This window comes from Sapajus apella, unplaced genomic scaffold, assembly GCF_009761245.1.
Source record: "Sapajus apella isolate SASKATOON/1434 unplaced genomic scaffold, GSC_monkey_1.0 scaffold55, whole genome shotgun sequence".
NCBI lineage: Eukaryota > Metazoa > Chordata > Mammalia > Primates > Cebidae > Sapajus > Sapajus apella.
This window is the reverse complement of record NW_022436995.1, coordinates 12,313,974-12,338,310: the sequence shown is the minus strand read 5'-3', so window position 1 is coordinate 12,338,310 and position 24,337 is coordinate 12,313,974. Positions and strand designations below refer to the sequence as shown.

Here is a 24,337-nt window from a genome sequence, read left to right as displayed (position 1 = left end):
GTACAGGAAAAGTGCTCACTATTTAATTTAGCTACTCTTACCCAACTGGAAATTCTCGTAATTGGCAAGGGTTGAGGATAAATAGCTAAAGACAAGGGTACTTTTGTAAATCCAAAATATAAACAATAAGCTGGCTGTGGTAGGATGTTCCTTTATCATAAATAGCTTTTGAAATTTTTTCTCTACACTATCCATCTCTGTTTCTTTCTGTCAACAATAAACATAAACTACTTTTACAATAAAAGACAAAACATTTTAGGAGAGAGAGCAGGTTAGGGTTGACAGAGACATGAAACAAATGAAAAAAACCCCACTCTTCTAAGATGCTGAAGAAAGGAAATAAATGAACAGGGATATTGCCAAGGCAGGTTGGGATATACGTGGCAGGTTAGCTAGTAAGATAAGCTGTTTGTGGCCGACCCCAGCTGCTGAATCTCCCAGTGTCATGCAGGAGGACAGATGGCCACACCGAGGTGCCATAGTGTGCAGCTTAAAAGATCAGCGTGAGGGAAAGGAAGCCTGTCTGCAGGCAAAAGCTGAGACTTCCTATAGATTCGAATGCAGCCTTTACGACTAAATTTGAAGGAAGGGTTTTATCTCATTTGGCTACTCTATCTTCTCCTGCAGGGCTCACAGGAGAATCCTGTCCACAACAGATACTTGCAATGTGTTCTCGGAGCTAAATACAGGCATTTTTCGAGAAGCATACCAGACAGCTGGGGATTTGGTGAGGCGACCTTGCCTTAATTCAGTGGGAACATGGAAATCACATTTTGAAATATAAGCCCAGGGATCTCTTTTTCCCATTAAATAAGGAATTTCTTGGGATTTGCTAAACATTTCTGTTTTACTCAGTACAGAAACTTTTAGGCAAAAGGATGCCAGAGACAAACCTGGAGCCTAAAGCCTAGGCCGGGGTTTATTTATCTGGGCATAGGAAACGGACATGCGGCATTCTAGCCCTCAGGGAAGGTCTTCCACGGAGACCGCGCTAACTTGTAAGAATTCAAGACGTGTCCCTGTGATCTTTGGGCTCAGGAGATGTTTTAAAAGGAAAAAAAAAAAAAGTGAGCCCTTCAGCAAGTCTAGTTCCACCTTCTGGCACTTTCCACTTTGAATCCCCTCAAAAAATCCATGGAAGACAAAGTATCGAGGAAGGAGAAATGAAACACGTCCTGTCGATACTATGGAAAGGCCCCATAGACTCCGCAGGCTCAAAGGGAGTTCTGATCTCTCACAGCCTTTAATTCACAGCCCACACACCCTAGCCCCAGGCAGGTTGGGGCAATGGTAAAGTTTCAGTGATCCACAGAGGCACAGCCACAGAGCAACTGCTAATGTGAAAATGACTGGAAACACCCTGGAGTATAGTCTGGGAAACTGCCTGGAGCCACAGATCCCAGAGGCGAACACGCTGTCACAGCTGGAATGAATCTTCCCAGACAAGTCAGCAGCCTTCTTATTTTTCAGTTGAAGACGCTGCTGCTCTAGGGAGAAAAAGGACTCGCCCAATACCACATAGCCACTTAACGGCAGGCCCAGGGGCAGACACCTCACCCCAACTTAAGATCCTGGAGCCAAATGCCCATATTTCCATCACCATGGATTTGCCCCCAGATTATGAAGTAGTTGTAAAAGGTATACCTGACGGCGAAACCCCGTCTCTACTAAAAATACCAAAAATTAGCACTCTAGCTTGGGCGACAGAGTCAGACTCTGTCTCAAAAAAAAAAAAAAAAAAAAAAAAAAAGGTATATCTGAATAATCTGGGTTTATATTCCAGGTGCACCAATACTTAGCAATATGATCTTACTTTCCTCACAGAAAAATGTCTTCCTGACCAATATCTCATAGAGTTATTGTGAGCAATTAACAACACAATTGAGAAAGCCATTTGCAAACCCTAAATTCTGCTTTCAAAATGTAACTGGCTGTATTTGATGCATGGTGCCATAATTACATTGGTTAGGTTACATATAAGAAGTGTTCACTGATGTTAGGTATTATTATTTGTTCTCATAAATAGTGGTACTTGACTTCTTGAGTCAAAGGGCTAATATATTTTATCCCGTTTTATTCACCCGACCTACTTAACTGAATACCCCCTCCAAATAAATTAGCTTATTTTCTTTTATTTATTTTTTGAGACAAAGTCTAACTTTGTTACTCAGGCTGGAGTGCAGTGGTGTGATCATAGTCACTGTAACCTCTGCCTCCTGGGTTCGAGGGATTCTCCTGCCTCAGCCCCTCGAGTAGCTGGGATTACAGACAGGCATACACCACCATGCCTGGCTAATTTTTGCATTTTTAATAGAGACAGGGTTTCACCATGTTTGTGAGGCTAGTCTTGAACTCCCGGCCTCAAGTGATCTGCCCACCTCGGCCTCCCAAAGTGCAGAGATTACAGGTGTGAGCCACCATGCTTGGCCCTTCACTCATTTTTACCTATGAGTTACACATTCAATTGTTTCCTTCTTTGCCTTGGCTGCTAGGGAGCTCAAAGTAAAATTTTTGACACATCTTTAGTTAGACGTAAAGGCATGGATTTTCGACACCAGTCTTATTCATGTTCTATTTTTCTACCCAGTTTCCCCTTTGCTCCATTTTCCTCCTTTGTTTTCTTGTTCATTGCATTCAGTACATTTTTAAACGTTAAATTGTTTTCAGAATGAAGGCGTTATAAATAAAAAACTTTTGAAAGATGCTTAGTCAACACATTATTGGGCCAAATAAAGAAACAAATAAGACTGAATTCTAGATTTATATTCTTTCTCCTTTCCTCCCCCCGCCTTCCTTTCTTCTTTTCCTTTGTCCTTCCCTTTAACTGTGACATCTAACTTAACATTTCCCTTGAAACACGAAACCAAATAGCAAAGACAGACTCAGTGTGGGTCTGCACTCAAATCCATGAATATCAGAGGGCAGAATCTCTGCTGCTTCAGGGCTTCTGACCAGCAAAGAAAACAACGAAAACCTTAGGTTTCTGAGTGGCAGGCCACATTCTACCCTGGATGCTTCCAGCAAAACATCTATTTTTAGATTGTAAGGGACTTGGGGGGATGTTATGGTAAAAACATATTAAGTTGAGAAAAATACACTTTCATTTTCTCCCCATCTTAAACTAATACATGCTGATTAAAGAAAATTTGTCAGATACTCTATAGACAAGCAGTAAAAAAGCGAATAAAAATCATGCACAGAAGAAATACTTGAAAGATTATCCTTAAAAAAGAAAGAGGTAAGAGCACAATCCTTAAAGTTCTGGAGGCGGCATCTGTTGGTACTCGCATTTTAGTTTTCTGTTTCTCTTGTTATGAAAAAGGTCCTGAATCCGGATTCAGCAAAACGGAATCCTGGGATCCTGTGTGGTCTTCAGGGACCTCTTGTCACATCACTCATGGGCTACATCCTATTTTATAGCACTGTGGAGTGATGGGCATCCGTTTCTGTGGCCACTTTGAAGGACACATGTATTTTGCTTTATTCGCGGTTCACACTACAAGCTTGATGCATGGGCAAGAATTCTGTGGTTTTCCCATGCAGTCAGGGCCTTCATGTGAAGTCCAGGGAGCCCTCGTTAAAAGAAAAAAAAAAATCTAAGGTAAAACTAGAGAAGAGCCAGCAGTGTGGCAGATGCTTGTGACTAGTCCCTTTTTGGTGTGTAACTGGCTTTTGTATTTATCTATACTTACCCTATGCCAAGAAAGGAACTTGAGGGGGCTTTCAAACGCACACACAAATAGGATAAGAATAAATATACAAAGAAATAGAGGCAGAAGGGAAATAAATAAGAAGGAAAATAAAGGGTAAGGTGGGTACAGAGATGACATTCCCTTAAGGTGTTAACCAAAAGCTGCAATAGGTGGGCTGTAAACTGGTTCTGAGCTTCCAAATGGACAAAATCAAGAAGCAAACATGATGGGTCATCAAAGTCAAGATTCATGGGGAAGACGCTCCCTCCCCCTCCCCCCTGCACCCCCCCAGGAGTTCTGGCTTCCCTGGTTTTGACCACTGATGGCACTTCCTCTTGTGGCTCCTCTGCCCATGCACCGCTGCGTTCCTCCTCCTCTCAGCTCCTGAAGGCAGTTTGCCACAAACACCTGCAACTCTGTCACGGGGGCTTTGCTCTTGTCCAGGAGCAAGCTGGTAGTGCTAAAGTGCTCCTGTAGCAGCACTCAACTAACAGTAAGAAAGGAGCTGGTGGACAAATAAGGCTGCTTCCTTGCTTCAGGGCTGGGTAATTCTGAGGTGTGTGCTACACTGGCTCCTAGATGTCTCCAGCAGGATTCAGCTCCGGTGCCCACAGGGGCCACTGGCTTGATAACACCCCTGTATCGGGCAGCTTCCCTTCCAGTCTCACTTCCCCTGTCCTCTGCTGGTGTTTTCACCAGTAGAACCACCCGCCAAGGGAACCACTAGCACGCAGGTCCTTGGCTCAGCATCTGTGTCTGGGGGAGCCCCAACTAAAGCAGAGGTCTCTCTGGGATCTAGTGAACAGGGGTCTTAAAATGCTTCCAGGAAACACAATGATTCCAACGCACTACCTCTAATAGGTCTTCCCATACAGTCGAGAGCAGTTCCACATTATCAATACCACGGCTATCCGGGCACTGCTCTGAGTGAGGGGGTCTACTTCATAAGTTAACTTTTAGCATTGCTAATGTGAAGTTGGGCCAATCACTCTAGCTGTCCTGCAGTTTCCAAATCTCTAATGAGAGGGTTGTTCCCTTGCTCTGTCTGGTTCCAAGATTCCTTGGCACAAGCTAGTCCACACCTATGTGAGTTTAAGTGTTTAGGGAGAAAAAAGAAAATCTCAGTACTCTCTACTGATGTGTTTTTCAAAGAATCACATCAGCAGTTTGTTTTGCTCAAGTCCTCGGGGTGAAAAGACAGGGAGGTGCTCCGTAAAGAGAAAAGTCAACGTCTGGAGCTCTCTCAAGGTGATGACCTAGTGGGAATGGCATGGGGAGCAGGGAGAACAGTGGGGTTCTGGGGTAAGAGGCCCAATTTATAAACCAGGAGAGAAAACAACGGGGCCTTTGAAGGCATAGTGAGCAAGTTATAACCAACATGATCTTGCAGGGTACGAAACGTAGGGATGGGGAATTTTGGGGAAAACAGTCCAAGAGACCAGGATCTAGACCACAGAAACTCTCAAAGCAGCACAGTATCATTCAACATGGCCAAGGACTCTAAGCCCCATCCTTTAACAAATTACATTCAGCAAACTAGTTATCTGTCTACCCCTATCGCAGAGGGCTCTGGTGGAGATTAGAGGAGGATATCTAACACCTGACCACAGAGTAGACGCTTAGTAAGAACTGGCGTTGAAATCTGTTGGCTGATCCTGAATTAAGGAAATACATGGGCATTGCCTCTGACCACAGGCTTCTGGGTATTTTGACTTATAATTATGTCAAAACTAGTTTGCATTTTTATCTTATTAAATTCCTGTAAAGAGAAAACACACAACCTCCAAACCACGCACTGATATAGAATAGCCGTGTCTTCAGAGTACTTGAATTCACTACTGAATTTCAGCAAAAAATTAAAAGGAAAAGAAATGGTTTAGTCATTACTTTTCTTTAAGCTGTAACCTTATCAAATTTTTCTCCTCCTTGGGCCACAGATTTCCCGTAACTAAAATCAGGGAGTGTTGGACCAGATGCACTTGGAGTGTCCTTTCAGGTCTTTGGTTGGTTTCAATTCTAGGGGCCCCTGGGAAAGCAGAGAAACAAGTTCTTCATGAGGTCATAGTTACTTCTGTCTGCCATCGTCATACTTATGTTCTGAGCACCTCAGAGGCTGGCTTAGAGCCTCTCACCCTTCATGATTCCCTTGCTTTTCTTCCCTTGTCAATAAATTAGAGGAGGTTTTCCCTGCTGTTTCCATATCTCTGTGATTTATGTCCTGTGGTTTCAGAGGTTCATTCAGGATCCAGGAAAATCTGTCTGTTTAATCCTTCCCTCCTCAAGCTCAGTGTTTGTTTGCAATTAAACTTAAAAGAGAGTCCCTGGAGCAGAAATCAGAGGGATAAGGTCTCCACCATCACTTCCAACACATCCTTCCATTCGAGTTCAGCTCAAGCTCCGCCTCCTCTGTGAACTGTCAGCCTGGCTAAACTCTTTTACTTCTCTAAATCATTTCAATGAATGGGTGCGCTGTACTCCATGCAATTAGCACCTTATTATCTATGTTGCCAAGTTCTAATTGTCTGTATCATATAATTGAGCAGTGGGTTACATGGGGCAGACTGTCTTCCACTGATGTGTGAGCAGCCTAGTCTGATGTGGGCTCTGGAAGAGGAGTCTGAATCCTGGTTCTTCTCTGGACTGCAATACACAGTCAATATTACGTGGGCACATGAAGGATGCATATATAACGATCATCTACGATTTTTACCTACTAAGTATCCATTTTCCTGCAAACAGCACCCTGAGGCCACTTTGTGATCCGGGCAGGCTGAACATCTCGCCATTCTGGAGTGTGCCTAGGACTTCAGCCTGGCAATGAGCACATTTCTCTCCATTGGTTCAGGGACGAGCATGTGACCTAAGTCAGCTTAGTGAGAGTTAGCTCTAGAAATCTGCTGGAATTGCAGCCGCAGTCCTTGTATTCAAGATTCCAAGATCCAAAAGGCTTACAAACCTAAGGCGTTCTTTTTGCAAGTTTGGTGTTCAGACTCATTTGGCAACAAAACATGATTTAATGGAGATGGCACTATTAATGCTAGCCTTCATTAATCCCATTTAGTATGACTATTCACCCTTTCCGTCCTGCGTATATTCATGTATTTGACTAGAACCTGTGGGGAGTGTTATATAATATACAATATATTGTATTATATATTATTATATACAATATGTAATATATTACATACATATTATATACTATATATTACATACAGTATGCATATAATATATATAGTACAATATATTGTATATACATAATATACAATATGTGGAATATAAAAAAGAATCCAAATTCTGAAACACATCTGAGTCTCAAGGGTTTTGGGTAACGGAATCTTAACTTGTACAGACTTCCTGCCATTGCACCTGCTTTTCCCTCTGTCTGAAAAGTTTACCTCCCTCCCCTTCCACTCCTACTTATTCAACATGCCCTAACCTAAATGTCCTCTCTGCTGTGAAATATTCCCTGACTTTCCTCAGCAGAATCAGCCATGGTGTCACGTGGGTTCTCATGACACTTGATCCATACACAGTACAACGGTTTTCACACTGGATTACGGTCCTCTCTGGGCACATCTGCCCCCTTGGAGGGTTTCTAGGAGTGAGGACCCATCTTTGAATCTTCTGCTTCTGGTATAATGCCCAACATAAACATAACAGCAATAGGGCATCTTACTTCTACAACTTCCTGAAGAGGGAAAAATGGGCAGAAACAGTGTAGAATCACTGAAAATCCATTTGTCCAGTTCTATCAATTGTGAAACAGAAGTCTTGGTTTCTAATCTATGATGCTGCAAAAAACTATTTAGTTTTTAATATAGAATAGTAAAATGAAGAAAACTCAGTGCGGTTTGGAATTGGCTGAATCAACCAAGACAACTGATCAAGACAACTGATGGAAAAGACCACCCCCACCCCCTATAAGTCAGGGCTGCCGCAAATGTATAAGTCAGCACACCTGAGGTCTGATGCATGTTAGGGCCTCAGTACACATTTGTCACATGGGATAAAGAGTTTATTCACCAGCTGAATATATTTAAAGGAGATGGGTGCAGAAACTGAAGAGAAAGAGGCCCTGGCTGGAGAGCAACCCTTTTTGAGGCTGGACAAAGCCATATCTACTAAGGCCATCAACATCCATATTCTAAAACATGAAAATCAGAGGCTATTTACAATCAGGTTATTTGGACCCACTAAAAAGATGTGGAATTCTGTCTACTTTGTGTGTTTTGTCAGGAATAAAAGCCAAAATGATTAAGTGTTTTTTGGCTTAATCATTATGATGTGTATCCGGATTTAAGCTTTGGCTTAGGATTCTAATAATTATCAAAATGCTTCATAATTAGAGGGCCGCCTTCATCTAACTATCCTAAAGTGCTTACACATAGTTCTTAGATGTTTTCAATGGCATTTGTGATTTTAATTGCCTTTGGATGGGTTTCCAGAGCATTTAGAAGATACGGTTCCAAGTGAGCTGCCTCCAGGGTACTAACAGAGTCTTTATTACCTGAGGCTCACAATGAAGATTTCCAGAGTGGTTTTGCTGGTGGGTGCCCCAGCAAGACTCTGCCATGCCTCTTGCCTCTGATGAAGGTCCTCATCAGTTATGATACAGCTTTTCTGCTCCACTGTGGTGATGTAAAGGTTCACTAAACATGTGCTGCACACATGCATCATGTGTCCAATGCTGTGCACCATAGGATGATGAGGGATATGAGATGGTTTCCCAGTTTCAGCTGCTTATAGGCTTACTGGGAGGCCAGAGTATTCATAGGGGAAAACTACTGAGAGCAACTGAGGTCAAACCAGATCTGAGACTTGATGTTATAGAGTATACTAAAGTGAAGGGCATTTAAAGACCAGAGACGCACTTTGGAGGCTGAGGTGGGTGGATCACCTGGGGTCAGGGGTTTGAGACCGGCCGGGCTAACACGGTGAAACCCCGTTTCTACTAAAAATACAAAAAATTAGCTGGGCATCGTGGCATGTGCCTGTAATCCCAGCTACTTGGAGGCTGAGGCAGGAGAATTGCTTGCACCCGGGAGGCAGAGGTTGCAGTGAGCTGAGATGGTGCCATTGCACTCCAGCTTGGACAACAAGAGTGAAACTCTGTTTCCAAAAAAAAAAAAAAAAAAAAAGACCAGAGATGGCATGCTTTGGTGTTCTGGAAGAGGCGGGACTTGGAATAGGCAGGAAGCAGGAACTGTGAGGAAATGGACATAACATCATGTCTAGGCCCTGGCAGTTCTCAGGTTCCTGCTTTTCTGCCACACTTCCAGGGGCAAGAGTGTCAGAACGTGAGGCCAGAATATTTGTCTGTCTGGCTCATTGATATATATGCCAACCACTTAGAATAACGCCTGGCACATGATGGGCTCTTGACAAATAATATGTTGATTAATGACAGTGGAGACACGGTATCACCCCTTCCCTTCCCTCCCTACCACCTTGCAACAGACTCAGATGGTTGATGTACAAATCTGACCATCTCTACAGTGCAAGCATACTTGGAGAACAAACTTGAGGTTTGTAAGAGACCTCAAATACTTGAGGTCTCTTACAGATAGCTTTGAACACATTTAGTGTATCTGATTTAAAACCACAAACACTCTCTTCCAAGTACCCGCAAGCTTTCCCTTGCCTAAAGGTCTCAGAAGCCACAACTGGGTGTGTCAAGATTATTTTGCTTCTAGACCATTCACCCTCCAGCTCTGGGTTGAGCAACTGTGTGGTCCTGGGCAAGCCAAGTAACCTCGAAAAAATTCATTTTCCTCATTTGTAAAATTGGTAGGTTGGATGGATTATCTCTAAGGTTCGTTATTAAATAATGATTCAAGACACTGGAATTTGGTGCTTAACATCACTTTCTGGCTCTAGCGGAGGTTGGGGGGAGGGGGGAGAGACAGGGAGGGAGGGGGAGAGAGAGAGAGCGTGTGCATGTGCGTGGTGTGTGTGTGTGTGTGTGTGTGTGTGTGTGTGTGTATTTTAAAAGGAGTCCTGGGTCATGCCTTTGCAATTGTAGCTTTGGAAATCCTGGGTTTTGCTCTTTCTTCTTTCTCAACTGCTCACCTCATCATCCCATTTGAAAGCATCCTCGATATTTTCTTCTCCTTTCTCTCCCGTCAGAGCCTGTGGCTCATCAGATTTGGTTAAGGAATTTGGAGCTACGCTTCAGATTCTTGACTGTACACCTCCCTTTTTTAGGATCCCACATTTGTCTTTTTATTCTCATGGGTGATGCCCTTACATCCAACTCTGTATTCATTGCGTCTCATTCTTCTCATTTTGCTTTCTACTTCAATTGGACAAATACCTGCTCACAGCTTTACACAATTCCCCTAATCAAAGAATCTTTCTCCATTTGGCTTGAGAGATCAATTTTTCAATAATAATGATAGCTGTCATTCACTGAGCATATTCCCATACCAAACACTTTATGAAAATAATCTCCTTAATCTTCACTAAAACTCTATGATATTGACATGATCTTCCCATTTTAAAGATAAAGAAAATGAGGCTTAGGGAACTTACTCAGCCTGCCTAAGCAAGAACCAGCAAGTCAAGCTCAGGCCTGTGTGTCGCAAAGCTCATGGATTTTCTCCCACTATACAAAAGACATCAACACTATTCAAGGGTTTATGATATGTGTTTGTAGTTTAGCGATCACTCCTAGATTCAGATAATGTTAAAGCTGGAACATACTTAGGAAGTCACTTAATTTTAGTGACTTCTAGTGGAACGTAAGAAATATAAGAACATATCCACACAGAAAAAAGAAATGATATAATTACATAGAAAATTGCACACATATTATACACAACTATATTTATAATTCAAACAGAAAGTACATCTTTACGAGCTTCCACAGAACATTTACAAAAATGACTTGGAATACCTACCTCTAATATCTGCCTGAGAAACTCCTAAGTATTCCTCAATCCCATCTCGAATGCTACTTTCTCCATAGGCTGTTCCTGATCTCACAAAAGGGTGTGCTATGTTTATTAGAGTAATGTATATCTTAGCCTTCACTAACCTTTTTGTTTTTTCCTGCCTTTAGAGGGCAGATGGGGTCTCATGTCCTTACAAATTCCATAGCACTTAGCACAAAACTTGACGCCAAAAGTAGCACTCAATACGTGGTTGTTGAATTTAATTCAGAATTGTTTATTTTGCCTTGGTGCAACGTAAGAATATGAAAAATATTGTAGTTAGGCAGAATTCAATACATTCTAATATAAACCACTCTGTCTTTTACATCAATTACTCATTTTGTCCCTTAAATATGCCTTGGTTGAAATTTCAGCATTCTTTCTGTTGGTTCGTATTAACTTTTTAAGATAAATAAATTTACTGAATATGCTGAATCAGCAAAAAAGGTTTAAGTAAAAAAAATATTATTTTTAAAGAAGAAATGCCTAATTGAGTATGCATGCCAACAGTATGGTATAAGAAAACAGGAAGGAAAAAAGATACTCATTGTAGCATTAGTTCTTAGACTAAATAACATTTTCATTTATAAAATATGTGACTTTCTCTTAAGGCACTCAATAGTTTCTTGGCAAGAAATTTTCTCAAGAAGTAACGATAAAATTCTGTTTGAGCCTCTCATGATATGCCAACCACAATTAATCGCTTTTCTCTAGTGTAGCTGAGCTGACCTGCTTTATAACACTGGCTACACAAAAGGAGAGTGAGTTAAAAGAAGAAACTAAAAGGTCATCCTTTGCATTTGAATAGATCTTTACAGTTTGCAAAGGACTTTCATGAACATTATCTTATTAATGTTCCTTACATGTCACTGCAATGAATGTTATTATTATTCCCATTTTATAGGTAGGAATGCAGAAGTCTAGAAAAATTACTTGCCTAATAAACATTTGTTGAGAAAAAAAAGTAGGAAAAGGAGGATAAAAATGTATCTTATGTAGGGTCAAGAGGGCAGACTGAGCAAAGGTATTCATTTTCTTCTTTCCTTTGCAAAATTCCATTCACATGGCAGAAAACACACTCAAGTTGTAGCAACAACTATGAAACAAGAAAGGATGTGATTAGCAGATAAAACATTCTACGGAATTTCTGGATATTAGAAAGTTTATGTTGGCAAGAAACCACAGCAGAAGAAACCACCAAAACAGACTATTGCAGAGATGAAAAAATGCTAAACTCAGAAACCACAGGCACAATGAGCAAAAGCTACAGTGGCCACTGACATCAAGGAGAGGGCGCCTGAAGAATGCTGAGGTCAGTCATGCCCCACCCCTCCACAGGCCAACAGACACGCTGGTGGGAGGTTTCAACACGTCTTCCTCAAATACCGACAGATAAGGCACATTAGAAAAGACACCGAAGACTTGAACAACCTAATCTACAACCTCGATTTAATAGAAATAGAAAAGTCTCTGAACCAATTATCAAGAATGTTCATCAAACAAACATTTTTCTCAAGTACACTTGGTGTGTTTACAGAGGCTGTTCACGTACTAAACCATAAAGCAAGTCTCAACAAATCTCAGAAAGTCAGCATCACGCATACCGCATTCTCGGATCACAATATAATCAAATTAGAAATTAATTTGGGATTTAAAAAAACACCGAAACCCTCCATACTTAAAAAAATAATTAAACAATGCATGGGTCAGAGAAAATATCATAATGATAATTTTTTAAAATACTTACAACTGAGGCCAGGGGCAGTGACTCATGTCTGTAATCCCAGTACTTTGGGAGGCCAAGGTGGGAGGACTGCTTGAACCCAAGAGTTCAAGGTCAGCATGGGCAACATAGGAAGACCCTATCTCTACAAAAAAAATTTTTAAAATTAGCCAGACAAGGTGGCGTGCATCTGTGGTCTCAGCTACTTGAGAAGCTGAGGTGGAAGGATCACTTCAGCCCAGGAGGTTGAGGCTGCATGAGCTGTGATCCTGCCACTGCAATCCAGCCTGGGCAACAAAGTGAGACTCTGTCTCAGAACAAAACAAAACTTAAAACTGAATAATAAAAATACTGTTTATCAAAACTTAAGAGATGGAACATAAGTGATACTATAGGAAAAAAATTACCATCTTTAATGCTTATATAACACATTAAAGGCCAAAAATTAATGAGTTGAACATATATGTATACACATATGTATGTATACATGTATGTAGATACACACACGCACATATATATATGTGCGTGTGTGTATATATGTATTTTGAGACAGAGTCTCATTCTGTCACCCAGGCTGGAGTACAATTGTGCAATCTTGACTAACTGCAACCTCTGCCTCCTGGGTTCAAGTGATTTCCCTGCTTTAGCCTCCCAAGTAACTGGGACTAGGTGCCCACCACTATGCCTAACTTTTTATATTTTCAGTAGAGATGGGGTTTCACCATGTTGGCCAGGCTGGTCTTGAACTCCTGACCTCAAGGGATCTGCCCACCTTATACTCCAAAGTGCTGGGATTACAGCTGTGAGCCACTGTGCCTGGCCCACATAAATTTTAAAAGTTACTAAAGTTAAAGAAAAAACGATGACATGAATAAACCCAAGGAAAGTAGAAAGAAAAATAAGAGCAGAGCTGAATGAAATAGAAAACAAAGCTTCAATGCAGAGGAACAACAAAGCCAAAAGTTGATTTTTTATGAAGACTAATAAAATGTATAGGATTCTGGAAAGAATGGTTAGTAAAATAAAAGACACAATTGAACAATATTAGGAAAGAAAAAAGGGCTCTGCAGTATCTGGAGATCTGCAGATGCTGCAAGTAATTAGAAGATATAATGGACATATTTATGTTAATAAACTGGAAAACTTAGATAAAATGGACAAATTCCTAGACATATTTAACCTTTAAACATTTTCCAAGAATAAGGAGAAAGCCTTAATACTCCTATAATGATTAAATAAAAACAGTCAGTGGTTTAAAATTTCCCCACAGGGGGAAGAAGCACATCAGGCTTAGCCAGTTTTTCTTAGGTGACTTTCTGGGAATAAATAATAATTTTGTACTATAGAAAATCCTCTAGAAATGAGAAAACAAGGCAGTACTTCTGAAATGAATTCATAATATTGGTATAGCCTTATAACAAAACAGGAAAGTACAGCATAAGAAAGAAAAATTTATAGGCACTCTCAAATGTATATATTTTTAAAGAACTCTTAAAAGTAGTCATGTTATAACATTAATTTAATAAAAATAGAAATATATTGTAACCAAGTTGGATTTATCCTTGGAATGCAAGGATAGTTTAACATTATAAAATCTATTTCTGTAATGTATCACACTGACAGATTAAAGTGAAACCAAATGATCATCTGAATAGACAGGGAAAATGTGTTAGATAAAATTCAGTACATGTTCATTATTAAAAAATAAATCTCTTAGTACACTGGGAATAGAAGAGGGCTTATCAAACTGATACCAGCATTAACTGATACAGCAAACTTGATTTTTTTTTTTTTTTTGAGATGGAGTCTCGCTCTGTTGTCAGGTTGGAGTGCAGTGGCACGATCTTGGCTCACTGCAACCTCCGCCTCCCAAGTTCAAGTGACTCTCCTGCCTCAGTCTCCTGAGTAGCTGGGACTACAGGTGGTGTGTGCCACCAAGCCCAGCTAATTTTTATATTTTTAGTAGACATGAGGTTTCACCATGTTGGCCAGGATGGTCTCAATCTCTTGACTTCATGATCTGCCTGCCTTGGCCTCCCAAAGTGCTGGGATTACAAACTTGATTTTTAATAGCAAAATGTCAGAAGTGTTCTCTTTAAATCAGGAGCAAATCAGGAGCAAAATAACACTGCCTCCATTCAACATTTTTCTGGAGGTTCTAGCCAGTGCAAAGGTTAAGAAATAAAAATTCTAAAAACTGGAAAAGAAATAAACTCAAATGGCCATTAAAAAAGAAATAAAATATATAAGAATTTGGAAAAGGAAAAAAACCAAAACGGCCATTATTCACAGATTACATGATTATGTACTAGAAATTACGAAAGTTCCTATATGAAATTGATTTAAATTAATAAGAGCTTAGAAAGCTGTTTTGATATAAGATCATCGGTACTTTTTTTTTAGACAGGGTCTTACTATGCTGCCCAGGCTGGAGTAAAATGGTGTGATCATGGCTCACTGCAGCCTCAACCTCCCTGTGCTTAGGTAATCCTCCCACCTTAGCCTCTTGAGTGGCTGGGAATATGGGCACACACCACCATGCCCAGCTAATGTTTTTCTATTTTTGAAAAAAAAATTTTTTTTGGGAGACAGGTTTCACTGAGGGCTGGTCTCAAACTCCTGGGCTCAGGTGATCTGTCTGTCTCAGCATCCCAAAGTGCTACCAGCATTACAAGCATAAGCTGCCATGCCCAGTTGATCGTTTGCCCTTCTAAGCATTAGCAACCAAAAGAAAAAAAAAATTACAGAAACATACACATAATTTATAATAAAAATAACAAAGTACCTAGGATTAAGTAGAAAATAAGATGTATAAGACCTTTGTATAGAAAATTGTAAAACTTTATTAGAAATGTGAAATAAGACTTAAATAAACATAAAGCTTACATACCATGTTCATGGATAGAACATCTCAATATTAGAATGCTGTTAGTGTTATATTAATCTATAGACTCAATACACAACTGATAAAAATTCTTAAAGGAGTTTTCAAGAAAAATTGATATAACTTCAAATTTCATAATGAAGACCAAATGTCTAAGAATAACTAAGACACTCCCAAAGAATAATGTGAACTGATTTGCCCTATATAGATTGAGATTTATTATAAGACCATAGTAATTAAGACAGCATGTTACTTGTAGAGACATAGACATATGACCAAGGGAGCAAATACAGAGGCCAGAAAAAGATATACATAAATATGGAAACTTGGTAGTGAATAGAAATGGCCCTGTAAATTTGTTGAAAGGGAAAGACTACTCAACAAATGTTCCTGTAGTAACTCAATGCAAATATGGGGAAAAAAAAATTAGATCCCTTAATGAAATATTACATCCCTTATTCACCCTATACAAAGTTTAATTCTAAGCATATGAAAACTTAACTGTGAAGTGTAAAATTTCAATAATTTTAGAAAACAATATAGGAAAATATGTCTATAACCTTGGGATCAATAACTTCCTAAACAAGAAAAGGAGAGTGTTAACATAAAGAAATAAAATGGATACATTCAAATATACTAAAACCAAGGACTTCTGTTTAGCTAAAGACACTTTATAAGTCATAAAGTAGAGAAAATATTATATGGAATAAAAAGCAAAGGGTTTATATTCAAAATACACAAAAGACTCCTAAATCAGTAGTGAAAAAGCAAAGATCTAAGTTTAAAACCAGAAAATAAATACAAACAGGCATGTCACAGAAGAGGAAACGTGAATGATATGTATACACATAAAATTGTAGTATATCAATAGTTAATGATCAGGGAAATGTCCATTAGTACACATTGATACCATTTTATACCTTATAGATCAGCAAAAATTAACCTAATACTGGAAGGAGATAATGCCTAATACTGGAAAGGAGATAAATCATTGAGAACTTTTATAGTCTACTAGTGGAAATGAAAACTAGTACAACTACTGTGGAAAGCAATCTGACACTACTTGTAGAGCTAAACAAACACATTCTCCATGACCCACCAATTCAACCCCTAGGCATGCATCCTAAAGGAATTCTTGCACAGTATGAGAGAAGACGTTCCAAAGTGTTCATAGCAGCATTGTTTGTAATAGGAAAAACACCCTAGAAAGAACCCGCATATCTATCAACAGGAAAAAAGACGATATATTCATATTGTAGAATACTATCTAGCACTGAAAATGAATGAACCACTGCTACAGATATTACCATGTCTAAAAAATCAAGTTGAATAAAAAAAAAATCAAGATACCATGCTTACACAACTCAAAACCAAACACCATCAACCAGTATGTTCTTTGTTGTTGATGCTGTTTTTGAGATGGAGTCTCACTATCGTCCAGGCTGGAGTGCAGTGGCACCATCTCAGCTCACTGTAACCTCTGCCTCCCAGGTTCAAGTGACTCTCCTGACTCAGCCTACTGAGACCTGGGACTACAGGCTTGCATCATCTCGCCCAGCCAATTTTTGTATTTTTTTTTTTTTTTTTTTTGTAGAGATGGGATTTCATCATGTTGGCCAGGCTGGTCTCAAACTCATGACCTCAAGTGATCAACCCATTGCAGCCTCCCAAAGTGCTGGCATTACAGGCATGAGCCACTGCAATCAGCCCAAACAGTATATTCTTTAGACCCACATGCACCTGTGATTATATTAAAAAAGAAAAAAAGAAAAAGCAATGAAGTGAAAACCGTAAAGTTCGGAATGATGGTTATCTCTGGAGAAGGGAAGTGAGGGGGACAAGACTGGGCCAAGTAGCATACAGTACTGGGAATGTTTGATTTCTTTAGTTGGGTGGTGAGTTCATAGATATTGGCTTGATTATTCTACTTCATAATTGCTTATTACATATTACATATGTTCTATATATATCAAGCATGATGTCTTTTTAAAAAATAAAATAAATGGTTAAAAAATACTCAAATATCATCACTCCACTGAAGAGCTGGATGGTATTATGATTGAGTTCAACTAACCTTCAGAAAAAAAAAGTAACTCTTTTGTTGTTTGAACTGTTTCAGAGGCTGGGTGTGATGGCTCACCCCTGTTATCTTAGTACTTGGGGAGTCTGAGGCGGAAGGATCACTTGGGTCCAGAAGTTCAAGTCCAGTCTGGGCAACAAAGTAAGACCCTGGCTCTATGAAAAATAAAAAATTAGCCAGGCATGGTGGTGCGTACCTGTAGTCCCAGCTACTTGGAAGGCTGAGGCAGGTGCATTATTCGAGCCTGGGAGGTCAAGGCTATAGTGAGACGTGCTTGTCGCACTGCACTTCCAGCCTGGGTGACAGAGTGACACCCCGTCTCAAAAAACAAAAACCATTTAAAAGCATACGAAAAGATGAAAGGCTTTTGAATTGATTTTACAAAACTAGGAAAACCCTGGTCTAGCACAATAAAATACAGCTGAGGGCCAATAACACTTACGTAAAAAACAAGAGAAAATTAAAAATAATTATAAATCAAATCCAGTAGCAAATTTAATGAAGAAATCACCATTAGGATAGTGAATTCCAAGAAAGCAAAGACAGTCCAACATTAAGAAATCCATAATATAATTCACTATGTATGTAGATTAATGGAGACAACTCACATGAGCATTTTGATAAAGACAAACAATGCTTGATACAATTCAGCAATCACTCCTGACAAAAACTTAGAAAGAAACTTGTAACTGGATAAAACGTATCTGCTTAAATCTCTGACAGGTATCACACTTAGTGATGAAATGTTAGAAACATTCTCATTTAAGTCTGGAAGGGCTGGGTGCAGTGGCTCATGCCTGTAATCCCAGCCCTTTGAGAGTCTGAGGCATGCGGATCACCTGAGGTCAGGAGTTCGAGACCAGCCTGGCCAATATGGTGAAACCAGTCTCTGCTAAAAATACAAAAATTGGCTGGGTGTGGTGGCACACACCTGTAATCCCAGCCACTTAGGAGGCTGAGGCAGGAGAATTGCTCGAACTGGCGAGGTGGAGGTTGCAGTGAGCCAAGATTCTGCCAATACACTCCAGTCTGGGTGACAAGAGTGAAACTCCATCTCAAAAGAAAAGTCTGGAAGAAGACAAGAATGCTCATTTTCATTTATCTTAGTCAGCACTGTATTCCGGAAGTTCTAGTAAATGCAGTTAGACATGCGGTAGAAACAAGCAGCACAGGTATCAGAAAAGAAGAAAAGCTCTGCGACTGCAAGTCATAAGCATACACACACACATATGCATATAAACCCGCAGACACACACATACATACAGGCACATACCCTTATGTTTATAAATGTACAGGAATGGTTTTAGAAGGAGATGCTAAATTGTTAACAATGGTTTCATCTGGGCAGTGAAGGAGGATAGGGGAGAGAATGAGGGTAAAGAGGAACCTTTAACTTTTATTCTCTGTATTTGTTTGCCTGAATTTGTTTTTACAACAGTTTTTATAAGTAAAAAATTTTTTAGGTTGGTATGATGTCTCATGCCTGTAATCCCAGCCCTTTGGGAGGCTGAGGCGGGTGGATCGCGTGGGGTCAGGAGTTGGAGACCAGCCTGGCCAACATGGTGAAACCCTGTCTCTACTAAAAATACAAAAATTAGCCAGGCATGCTGGCAGGCGCCTGTAATCCCAGTTACTCAGGAGGCTGAGTCAGAAGACTTGCTTGATCCCAGGAGGCAGAGGTTTCAGTGAGCTGAGATCACTCACTCCAGCCTGGGTGACAGAGTGAGACTCTGTCTCAAAAAAAAAAAAATTAAAAAATTAAATGGGAAAAACCTTATAATCATATGACTTTTCACCCAAGTGATTGACCCAAGGCTCAAACTTGGGTTTTGCAATATCAAGTGAGTTCCACATAGCTGGTTTGCTATTTTAGATACCAGAAAAAGAAAGAAAGGTGAAGCCAGGGAGAATTGTGTACCAGGAAATAGTCATTAAGGTCATTACATTGATCCTTCATTTCTATTTGCCACAAATAACACTCTAGGAATGAAGAGTGACAACTAGATTTTTAAACAAAGGGTGCTTACGAAGCAGCCCTACTCCTCCCCACAAGGTCAGGAGTTCAAGACCAGCTTGGCCAAGATGGTGAAACCCCGTCTCTACTAAAAATACAAAAATTAGCTGGGTGTGGTGGCATATGCCTATATTCCCAGCTACTCAGGAGGCTGAGGCAGAGAATTGCTTAAACCCGGGAGGCGGAGGTTGCAGTAAGCCGAGATCACACCACTGCACTCCAGCCTGGTGACAAGGCAAGATTCTATCTCAATAAAAAATAGAAACAAAAACCAAACAAAAAACAAAGTAGCCCTCCATTCATTATTTAATTTGATTTACTCCTTAGGAAATAATTTCAATAATTTATGAAGAAGAAAATGTCCTGCAATGATGACCTAAATGACATCATTAAAAGAATCTTGACTGTAGATCTAGAATTTGGGTAATTTACAAAGGCACAGAGAAAAACTTCAGCTCTCAGGATTCAGCTCACTGACAAATTTCATGCCACATCCCTCACAACAGATGCTTCTGTGATCTGAACTATGCATTATTCTAGAACACGCCATGTCCTTTCTTATTTCTGGGGCTCTACAGATGTTTTCCGTCTGCCTGGAATGCTCTCCCCTCTTTTCCCACTTAAAATGCTAACCTATCCATTAGAAAAGAGTTCAGATAGCAGGACTGACTGCTCTCTGTGAAAAGGTCTGCTTACAAGGCTCGTTCTAGCCTGGCATCTGGTAACTTGGATTTGAGGAGGGTTCCCATCCTTCCCAGAACTGATAAGGGTGGCTTGCTTGCTGCGCCTCTACTGTACAGACTGTGCTGAACACCTGCTTCCTTGTGGGAGTGTGGAATTTTGTTAGCTGGCAGGCAGAGGGTTTGTATGTGGTCAGCCCCAATAAAGGTGCTGGGCTCTGAGCCTCTAACAAGCTTCGTGGCTGCCAACATTTCCCACGTGTTGTCATAACTAATTGCGGGGGGAAGTATGTAGGTCCTGCGTGACTTCTCTAGGGTAAAAATCCTTGGGTGCTTCTATCTCATTTCCCCCAGACTTTACCCCATGAACCTTCTCCCTTTGTTGATTTTCTTTGTATACTTTCACTGTAATAAATCATAGCTGTGTATGCTGAGTCACTGAATCACTGCAGATCATTGAATCTTAGGGGTTGTCTTGAAGACCCTCAACACACAACCCTTCAAGCGTTAGTTCAAATATGACATCATTAATCTTTCTGTGCTTTCTTAGGTAGCTTTCCATTGTTCCTTTGCCTCTGCTCTTGCAATTAAAGAGACGTTCCTTATTGCATGATCATTAACCCTTTGTACTCTGTGCCCCTTTTAGAGTATAAGCTCATCAAAGACAAAGATCTGGTCTTTTTCACCTTTTTTCAGCATACAGTTAATATACTTGGTAGCATTTGCAATGGCGATTGTAGTCAATAACCACTGTTTACTATGTGCTTGACACACATAGCTAAGAGCTCTACCCATGTTATTTGCACTTCATCCTTCCAACCACCCCTTAAGGTAGCTACGACTGCTATCCTCATCTACAAAGTGGAGAAAACAGAGGGGCCATCAGAAGGTGTTCAGTGAGTGAATGAACCATGTAAAGAACATCATTTTAGTTCTTGGGGAATCACATCACTGAGCTGCACATTTGTCACCATGGCTATTAACTCGTGTACAGGCACCTCTGCAGGTGCTGCGTACAAACTGCTCCTAGGGTGTAACCTATTATACCGCTTATTTTATTTATTATTTTTTTGTTTACTAGATAAGGTGTGCTTACTGAGCACAATTCAATCAAGGGTGTGTAGTGGAACGTAACCCTCTCTCCTGTTTGCCTCCCCAGACCCTCTTTTATGTCCTTCCAGAGGGGATGGACAAATGTGTTAACATATTTTACACAATGGGAGCATTTTTTGCACATTCAATTTGCTTTTCTTACCTAAAAACATATCCTGGTGGTCATTTCGTTGCACATCTACAACAACCTCGCTCTTTCTGAACACCTGCAGGGCACGCCATATCACTAGGACAGTAGGTTGGAAACAGCCTAATTATGACAAGAGGCTCTAGAACATTTTACACACTCAGAGTAGACCTATATGATAAAAAGTCTTAGAAATGGAAAATCTGGGTCCAAAAGATATTTATTACTTATTTTTAATGTAAAAAATGGTGACATAATTTACATACCATAAGATTTGATCTCTTAAAGGTTATGGTTCCGTAATTTTTAGGATAGCCACACAACTGTGCAACATCGCCACTACCTAATTCCAAGACACTTTCATCACCATGGAAAGAAACCCTGTCTGTATCCATTAGCAGCTAAAATATCTAGTTTTTATTTTGATAGGTTTTGCCACATTGTGGCATCAAAATTAAAGAACATCTTTTTGACCACACATTGCAGAATTTATCATGTTATTCCAAATATGCAAGGTAGTAGATTTCTAGTTGTGTCTCCATCCCTGTCCCTACATAGAACAATGTCTCATTGGTCTTATCTGAGAAAGTAAGTCCAAGTTCAAGAAAGAAAATGCAAGCCTCCCATTCCCACCTCCCCTCCTCCACCATTCTGCTGCATCCTGCATAGAAGGTGCACATTGGCACACTCCCCACACTGAGAAATGTATCAAAAGTCTAGCCTGACTTTAAAAGTCCCTTACAGTCTTTTCGGAGATGCACCCCATCTATACAAGTGTACATGGTTGCTACCCTGACCGTGACTAGGACAAAGGCATTCTCATGATGTCAGTGTTCTGAGTTTAACGCTCTGGCAATGGGAAAATTTTAAAAGGCACAGTTCCTTTCTGTGTCTGTTCTCCAACCCAAGCGCTGACACCACACCAGGTTGTTCTGTCCTTGGACCAGTCACCAGCGCCGACAGTGCCAGCCACAGGATGCTAAACAAGGCTTGCTTTGCATCCCACCCCTCCTCCCACCACCTGCCAGCCCCTGCTTATCTGGAAGGACCTCACACCCTAGAAAACTGACTGTAAACTGCTTCCCAGAGTGTGCCGCTTGGCTTCCAGCCCCACGTTGAGAACACAGCCCGCCAAGCACCCCCAGGTGTATGACGCTTTCTTCCTCTTTCTTCCTTTTCCTCATGTGTTTTTAGGAACATCCAAAGGGAAGATAATTAAAACCTGCAAGAAAACCAGCTGGCAGAGAAAAGGAAAATCTTAGTGACTTAGGGACGACGCCACATGTTTATGGGTAACTTTTGTAAGTAACACGACAATAAAAAGAGGCTTTATAAATAAATGCCACATTCTTCAAAGCTCTATATAAACTACATTCTTTTTAAGGAAGGGGTGGGGGCGACTCATACCCATGTTTCTTCCTCATCCTTTCATTTCCAACAGGGGGAAAGGAATCCTAATTGTACAATTTCCTAGGAGCTCAGGCATTCTGGAGCCAACAGCACAGAAACACACACGCACTCACACACACACACGGGGGAAAGAGGGAAAGCAAGAAAGAAAAGAGGCGGCGGCCCAAGAGGACCTTTATTTGGCAAAGCAGAGTGGAACAAAGGGGCAGGAGGGCAGGCATCTCACCACCTCCGATCGGGTTTGCTGTCCATTCATGTTAAGCACACACACTTTTAATTCCTAAGACGAAACCTCTGCCTTCCTTTCTCAAATGCCCAGCGCTGTCTGAAAAGTGCCAAGATTCGGGGGAGCCTGTATAATCCCTTTCATTTTTCATCTCCTTTGCTGACTGTCAGGTGAAGCAGAGCCTTTTGCCACCCTGCATGTGACACAAGGCTCAGGGCACACACATTCCAGAGTGGCCTTCCCCACGAGCCAGCTACGTGTAGGTAACTAAAGCCTGCCCTTTGCTTGCTGTTAACAGGAGTAATTGGCACGCCACTGAGGAGCTGCTGGAGCGCTGTGATTTGCTCAGTTTGGGGGTCTCCCCAGACCATATGCGCATGCAGCGGTGATAGAAATATTTTCCATATGAGCTCTCCACTCGCCTGCTTAAGTGCTCCAGGCTGAGGGAGGCCAGCCCATTTGTCATTTACTCCACACACTAAAAAAATCAACAGGGAAGTTGCGAACTTCAACTACAACTAGAGGGCAATGGTCTGCTTTCAGCTTCCAGTATCACTCACCCATTCAGTTCCTCCTGCTCCCATTCAAGGGCTCAATCCCCCCACAGGCCCAGGAAATATCTACAGAGCAGAGGACATGATTAACTAATAGGCGAAAAGCCTACAACAAATGACCCGTTGCTGCATGCCTCTGAGCTGCATGTCTGTTTTGAACAGAGCAACACGCCTGCTGAAACCACAGCTAGCTTTGCAGCCGTGGGCTTGGGAGCGCTCTCACTTCCACTCTTCTTAGACAAGGGAAAGTAATTACATTAGCCTTTCAGAGCCTGCGTGGTCCCTGACAAGGCTAACAAAAGGCAAAGCTGGGAAGTGGCCTCATGGCCCTTTCAGGAGATATACTTTTCACTTGGCTTTTCAAAGAGGGAGACGGATGCAGGAGAAAGGCTGTCCTTTTGTTACTGAGGCATCAGGGTAAGGAGTGAAAGAAGTGGATACAGGAAATATGTTGCAGGCTGCTTTGCAGGTGAGGGTGGAGACACCAAGGCGCTTCCCCCTCGGGGCTCAGTGACAATCTATTCCAATCTCTTTAGCTGCATAAAAAACTGACTCCAAGAGGTATCATTGATGTTAAAACAAAAAATAAAAAACAAAAAAACAACTGCACCCAACAATCACATGAGCTAAACCTGTAATAATAAATCATCCTCACGGACTTAAAACATCTCTTCCTTCTAAGGTTGAGCTGGGCACACTCCTAGCCCTGTTGCCTATTATTATCTCTCTTCAAACCTGTGATAGAAAGGTAAGCACAGATTTATCCAAGCACATCAAAGCCAAAAATAAAGGAGAGGGAAGTGTTGCAAAAGCAGGGAAGAAAAGTGATTCCCCTAGCATGCACATTCTCTTTGCAGCACTGGAGAAGAATTCTCAAAAGGTTAACAGTCCCTATCGAAATC

At 40.9% G+C, this 24,337-nt stretch overlaps 1 protein-coding gene and 1 long non-coding RNA gene across 4 annotated transcripts in view; one reads left to right on the top strand and one right to left on the bottom strand.

Moving 5' to 3' along the window:
* THSD4 (thrombospondin type 1 domain containing 4) overlaps positions 1-24,337 on the bottom strand; it is a 661,199-nt gene that overhangs the window by 208,796 nt on the left and 428,066 nt on the right. The window lies entirely within an intron of this gene.
* The window catches only part of LOC116527714, a 31,176-nt gene continuing 31,081 nt past the window's right edge, over positions 24,243-24,337 (top strand). For both annotated transcript variants that reach the window (XR_004258683.1, XR_004258682.1), the window contains exon 1: positions 24,243-24,315. This is a non-coding gene — a long non-coding RNA (uncharacterized LOC116527714). The remainder of the gene's footprint in view (positions 24,316-24,337) is intronic.